The sequence below is a fragment of the Corvus hawaiiensis genome, chromosome 17, assembly GCF_020740725.1.
Source record: "Corvus hawaiiensis isolate bCorHaw1 chromosome 17, bCorHaw1.pri.cur, whole genome shotgun sequence".
Taxonomy (NCBI): domain Eukaryota; kingdom Metazoa; phylum Chordata; class Aves; order Passeriformes; family Corvidae; genus Corvus; species Corvus hawaiiensis.
In genome coordinates, this window is record NC_063229.1 from 10,737,998 (window position 1) to 10,745,355 (window position 7,358).

Below are 7,358 nucleotides of genomic sequence, written 5' to 3' on the forward strand. Positions count from 1 at the left end.
CATGCCACAAATAATTTAAGGGACCATTTTTCTTGTTATATGACGTTAAATATTCTTTACTTAAAAAAAAAAAATCCACACCACTTGGCATAAAGTAATATATCCAGTAGAAGGGCAGATGCTGTTTAATAAAAGACACAGCACTTGCTTCTGCTCTGCATCCAGCCTCCTGAATCACTTCCAGCCTGCTTTCACCTCTGCTGCAAGGTGATGAGATGGGCCGAGAACAAGCTCTGTGCTGGGCCAAAACTCTTTAAGGACATGTTTTCTACCTCCAATTCAACTGCAGGAAAAAGGAAATTGTGATTTCAGTGCAGCTGATTGGAATGATGGTATTTTTTTTAAACCGAACTTATTTGGGCAACCTCTCCATCTTCAGTAGAAATCGTGTGTTCAAATCCTGGTGATGTTGGTGCTGTGGGAGGCTGGGCTGCAGCCCTTCCAGTCATGGAATCATGGAGTCATTAAGGTTGGGAAAGACCTCTAAGATCACCAAATCCAACAGTCAAAGGATGTGTCCTCTGTGCTTGCTCTGGTTCCTGTTTGGAGGGTATGATAAAGTCTTAATGGTAGAGGAGATCTGGTGGCTGATGGGGGAAGTTCTCTGGCTTTTAGAGAAAAGAGATTGGACCAATAAACCCATGAAAGAGCAAACTTCAAACTCCTCTGCTCATATATTTATTGGGTCTCTGCAATGGAGAAGCAGGTAATAAACTGTCCACAAACATTGATTACAGAAGAGAAAAGTAGGTGTAAAGGGAAAAATCTGATTCCTGCCTCACTTTCTCACCTCTAGTTTGGGAGCAGTGGTGGAGTTTTGTTCCCCTGCTGTATTTCTTCCCTGATACAGAAACAGAATTGGGAAAAAAAAAAATACATAGGGAAATGGTAACCCCAAACCAACCCTCTTGAAAAGCTATTCCTCTAAGCTTTCTGTTTCTTTAGTGGACTTTGTTTGCCACCTGCTTATCTCATTCCTCCTTTGAGCCTGTGAAAGGCACCTTCATGTGTTTCTAAAACATTGCTTCAGTGCTAAGGTAAATATGAATTCTATTGTGTGAGCAGAGATTTTTGGAAACAAGACTTTGAATGCACAAATCCTGTGATTTCAAGGTAAAACAGGAGATCTTTTCTTATAAATGTAACTGCTGTATTGGCACTTTTGATGTTAGAGTTTTTTCCCCCTTTATAATGTACTCTGATTTCCTTGATATTTTCCTTGGTTTTTTGCCTAACTGCTTTTTTAATAATTTCCAGGCAGTTCAGTCCTGGCATCTGAACTTGTGTATTTGTGGGGAAGGGTTGGACGATGACTTTCAGATTCCAGGTTTTGTTTGACAGCTTCTTATTCCTTGTAACAATTTCATTTCTAACAGCCACGAAGCCAATTTTAGAGCAGCACAGAAAGAATTTCATAGGTAGCATGAACACAGTCAATACAAAACCACCTCTGCCCCTGCTATGCAAACACTGAAGCACATCCATAAATTTGACTATGACTGTTCCAAAGAGGTGCTGGTGCTGTTGGCAGGCCTGAAGCATCAGCATTCTCAAATTGCTCCTTTTTTTCTCATTTTTCCTCACTTTCACATGAATTTTTATGAATGGCATCGCATGTGTTTGTGTGTTTTTGTGCTTGTGTCCTAGTGGGTTTGATCTGGGTGTATCAGGCATCTGCCTTGCACAGTTCCCATCTATACCATGTTAATTATATTGCTCTGCTCTGACATAATAAACGCTGAGCGAGTTGTGAATAGATTATTTACAATGCCACCTGAACTCTAAGTAATTATAGCTGTATAATTTAGCTTCCCCCTATTTCATTTTATATATAATGCAATATTTCAAAATATTCCAGGGCGCATCTATCTTTAGCTCTGTGTTTGAATGAATAAATTGTGATTCTCTTTCAAAGGTAATATATCAGCAATGTCCTTAAGGGAGGGCGCTGTAGCTCTGTCAAGAGTGATCCATAAACTAATTCCCACATAAACATAGACAATGGATACAGGAAATGAACACACACCTTCATTCACGGAAAATAATACTGTACTTACCTGTCTGGGTCTGTGTAAGTCTAATGCTCTACTGGCAAAGTGCTAAAGGAAGGTAGGCATCTTAGCCTGATGGGCTTTAATACAGAACTTTTCCTGCAATTCAAGGTGTTGGGACTAAATTAGTATTGGGCAACAAATATCTTGCAGTAGATGGAATGAAAGTATTAATGTTTGCAGCTGGAGAAGTAAAATTACTTCTGTGGGGATGTTGCTTGAGGCTGATTGTTGGTATTTGTTCATGGGCTGCAAGGATCCTACTCCAATACTTGCTGCTGCCTGGTCCTGTGGAAACCAGACCCTGTGCATTATAGAACAGCTCTTCAAGGAGGCACAGCAAGTGCTGGGGTGTGAGAGGCCCTGACAGACCCGGTGTGAGCAGGGATGCTCAGGGATGCTGGGCGCTTCCTGGGGGATTAGAAGTGCTTGGACATTGCCAGCAGCATGTGAGGGTGCCAGTCCTTCTACCTGGCTCTCACTGGTCACCACAAGCATGTGTGGAGTGACTCAGCTCTGTTCCTTGCTCTGGCTCTCAACAGCCACTGAGTTTTGGATCTATGGTCCCAGCCTCCCCTTGCCTCAGTTTCCTCAGCCGTAAATCCTGTAAAATACCTCTTACTTCTTAAACAGATGAGGCTACATTATTTCAGTATCTGAACTAGAGCTGGATGCCTCTCTGGAATGTGCTGAACAAGAAGTTGTAGACTTAAATGATCTTCCATACTGAATTAGGAACCAGGAAATTATAGAGCCACAGAATGGAAGGGACCATCTTTTTCCAACCCTCTGCCATGGGCAGGGACACCTTCCACTATCCCAGACTGCTCCCAGCCCCATCCAGCCTGGCCTTGGGCACTTCCGGGGGTGGAGCAGTCACAGCTTCTCTGGGTGAGCTGTGCCAGGGCCTCAGTGCCCTTATAGGGGAGAGTTTTTTCCCAATATCCAATCTAAACCTACTCTCTCTCAGTTTTAAGCCACTCCCCTTTGTGTCACTACACGCCCTTGTTCAAACAACCTCAAACGTTTGCATTTTTGTTTTGCAAAGTACTTTGAGATCCTCATACCAAAGGTAGTGTAAATGTAGTGTATATCTTCTTATATCCTTGAAAACCCATCCAGTATGATTTTGCCCTCTTTTTTATTTCCATAGAGCCTTCTGGGCTCATTCTTGTGGTTCCTCCACACAAAGCCCTGGTTGGCAACAGTGGCCTTGAATGGGGGAGCAATCCCACCCAGGACTCCTGGAGTACCAAAGATGTGCTCACGTTTATATCAATTAAAAGGTACTTATGAGAGTCAGAATCTCCTTTACTTTTTTTTTTTTTTTTTAATTAAAAATGTCAGGATTCAAACTTTACATGGGATTTGTGATGGCTCCAATTCCCAGCTGGCATGTGTGAGGCAGCACCCAGGAGATTCGAGGTTTCCATGACATCATACGGTAACTGTGAGCCTAACAGTTAATTAAATACTATATCCATGTATTCTAGTTAATTGATGCTTCCTTTACATGGTTTATTGTGCTGCAAACTGGTATTGCTTCTGTCTCAGTGAGCAAACACAGAGAGGGAGTGGGAGAAGGAGACGGTGGGATGCTCCCGCTGGCGGCTGGGGAGAGGGAGCTGTTGGCACACGGCTCCGTGCCCAGGGGCATCCTCGAGGAGAGCCCAGCGTCACCTGCACACCAGGGGCTGGAGGTGGCTCTGCGGGTCAGATGGAGATCTTTTATGAATGAGCTGAGCCGAGCCTTGGGAATGAAGTGCAGGCACAAGCAATCTGTGCCTTTTTTTTTCCAAGTCCAGCTTTGTCTGGGGTTTCTGTTTATGCAGCAGAGGACATGCAGGGGAGGGTGCTCCCTTATGTTTATGCAGTGCACAAATGTGGCATCACCTCTGTGACAACTGTCCTGCAAGAATGTGACTCTGCCCAGACCAGAATCTGGGATAAAGCTGGACCTCTCCTGGATGCTGGCCTTAAGGGAGGGGGAAAAAAAATCATCTTTATTTTTTTAGCAAATAAAAGTATTTTAAGTCAGGGAATCCAGCTTTATTGGGAGTTGGTAACATAACACGATCTGGCAGCGGGGTCTGAGCACTGACCTCCAGCAGCACACCTCAGTCTCTGGTAGCTTTCCTAAAGGGTGTTGAATCCCTCAAGAAAAAGCAAGCCCAGGTGGGCTGCTGTGGTCAGGCCACCTGCAGAAAAGGGCAGGGCACATCACCAGGCTTGCCTGCAGAGGTGAGCACAGTGTTAAATGATGTGCCCACAGTGAGCATGACCTTGTCCACTGACAACACAGCTGTGTCAGTGTGGAAAGATGACAAAAATTCATAGTGCCCACAAAAATTCTGCCTGATATTTGCCCCTTTTCCCTGCCCTGCTCCTGCTGGCAAAAGTCCAGGTCTGCCTTATCCTGCTTGTGTGCCTCAGGGTGTGCTCACCTGTTCTTAAGCTTGAGGCTCAAATGCTGCTGCAAGGAGGAAAGAAAATAGTTTTGTTTCAGGGATTTCAATCCAGAATGTAATTTCAGCAGCTTTTTACCAGGACTTCATTTGGCTCAGTCTCAGACTGTGACAGACTTTCTAGTCTCCTGATCTGACCTTCCGCAGCACTGGGGTGATTTGTGTGCCTGTGTATGGGAAGGAGAAGAGGATTTGTTCAATGCTGAAACAAGACTGCGAGCATTTAATTCATAGATGATGTAAAAGCCCCTGGTTTTGGCTCAGACTCCAGATGTGAAGCTCTAAGACACATCTGCATGCTGCTGTGCATTGCTCATACTGGAGATCCTAAAGCATTGAGACTGTCAAGTTGGCATCAGGAGCATTTCTTCACTTAAACTCCCAGGGAAAAGCTACTCTGGGTGTTTCAAATGAGAATGTTTAGAGAAAAGTGTCACACCCTATGTGAAAACCAAACAGCGGTTGCCTTTTCTCTCTCCCTCTCTGTCCTCTTCCCTTCTCACCAAATGTATCATTTCTCTTCTAAAAGAAGGTCGGATACCACAAGTGTGATGAAAAACATTTCTAAGGAAGACGTTGTAGGGTTTCCATGTTTACTCTCTCATAGCAACTTCCAGGGTGTGTTTTTTCAAGCTCACAACTCTTGTCCACTTGCAGCTCCGTACTTCTGGTGAGGTGAAGAAACACTTTGAGAGCCATCACCCCAAAAATATTTGCTTGTTGCTGCTGGCCGGGCCTTCTTCCAAGAGGCAGTGTCCCCAGCCCCATGAGCAGATACTGTAGATGAAGCCAGTTCAGATGGAGGAAGAAATGAAAGACATTTACATCCCATTTCAGTAATAGCCCTCCAAATTATCACCTCTCTGATCCTACCACCATGCCAAGTGCTGCAATGGTGGTGCACTTTGGAAAATAGTGCTGTCTTCTATTAAAGGTAGGTATTTTTTTCCGTAATTCTCTTTAGAGTTGCCTTTAGAGGCCCCTCTATGTGGCTTCTTTTGCTTCTAATTACTGCACTAGGAGATTACAGTGTGGTGCTGGCGACAGAGAGAGAGAGGAAGGGGGAGGAATGGGATGGTGGAGAGGGAAAGATTTCTGTGGTAATTTGCATTTAAAGCTGGCACTCAGCATTATATCTCCCTGTTCACCCATTGTCTATAAACATTTTAGCTCTTCCTTCTGCCTCATCAGAATGAATTAAGCATTTTCATTGCACCACCAGCCTAATTAGAGTCATTTACTATGTTGACACAAAGGGTTTTTTTATGAGCATCTCAGCTTTAATACACTACAGAAACATTGGAAACCTCCGATCAAAAGGTAAATGTTTGGGGGTCAGAGAGATTTTTCAACATTCTCCCAAGAATACAAACAACTTCCTGGGGAGGCGACGTGTGCGTGCAGCTCTGCCGGGGCCGCGGGGAGCTGGGGCACTCGTGTGCTGCTCCTGCCTCCCACTTGCACTTGTTGGAAGGGCTCGGCTCAGCACAGAGGTGGCTTCATGTTCTGCAGGTGCTGAGCAGCACAAAGGCTTTGGTGGGTGAAGCCAAAGGGCAGGTCCTTGGCATGGATGGAGGGGCCACAGAGATGGGCTGCTCTGAGCCTGAAAAGTCCCTGCATGTTGAACACATTTGACTCGTGATGTACCTTAGGGTTTCCTTGGAGCTGGGATCTCCACATGGGCAAGCCATGCACTGAGGCACTGAGATTTTGGAGGGGTTTTCATGTCTCGTAGGCACAATATCAAGTGAACCAATGCACAACCTCTTGCACCCTCTGTCAGGAGAAGATAGGGTGTGAATTATTCTGGATTTTTGGTGTCCACATGCACACTAAAGAGATGACTGTGTCCATACTTAAAGCCTGGAGGCTTTGACTCTCTCTAACCTGGTTTTCAAACCTGTTGTATTGGCATAGGAAAGTTACGTCACTCAAACCAAACCCCAGAGAGTAGGAAATGGTTTCATCTTGGTTTCAGAGTTCAGAGATGCAAGTGCTCTGTCACAACAGTGTCACCTTTGTGCTGAGTGAATTAGTCACACCTCAGAAGTCTGCCTCAGATCTTAGGAATTTGCCTATGTTGACAGGATTGCAAATATTTTCCGCTAGTTAGGCGAGTCATATTTACCAGTTTAGAGTCCTTGGGTTCAGCTTTTCCAAATTGCTGTGACATTTCACATCTTTATCATGTCTGATCTCTTCTTGGATTGTTTCTATAAAGATGTATTTGCCCAAGGCAGGAAGCCCATGTTTCTGGTAAAGAAGGCTGGATGTTCTGAGCCTTCTCTTCACCAGGCTGAACTGTCCTGGCTTTCTCAGCCTTTCCTTGTAGGAAACACACTCTGGTCCCTTCACCATCCTTGTGCTCCTTCATTGAACTTCCTGTGTACTCACATCTCTCTTGTATTGGGGAACCTGGTGGTGCTGGAGAAGTTCCATGCAGGGAAACAGCTTGAACAGCTGAGGTTCTTCCAGTTATAATCATGATTCCAACCATGGCCCACACCAGGACGTCTCTGGATCCCACCTCTTCCAGAGCAGCTCTGTGGTGCTCCTGATTTGTTGTGTAATACAGGAATTGCTTTGCAACAGTCCATGAGATCAGGTGCCCTGTGTTTTACTCCATCTAAAAATAACATGTTGTGAGTAGAGAGAATGAGAACCTAACTCAGCTTTCTGGACCTTTAAGGAGATTTGGTTTCTTTTTGTGCTTAAATGCAGTGTTTGCTTGGTCTGCAGGACTGGCTCCAGTTTCTGTGGTGTTTAATGCTTTCTCTATGGGGACAGTGTTCTTTTTCCTAGTGGTAGTTGCTTTTATCTTTAGGAAAGGGGAGCTGAATGT

The 7,358-nt window shown here is 44.7% G+C and overlaps 1 long non-coding RNA gene across 2 annotated transcripts in view; it reads left to right on the forward strand.

Annotated features, from left to right (window-relative positions):
* The window catches only part of LOC125334847, a 140,977-nt gene that overhangs the window by 33,645 nt on the left and 99,974 nt on the right, over positions 1–7,358 (forward strand). The window lies entirely within an intron of this gene.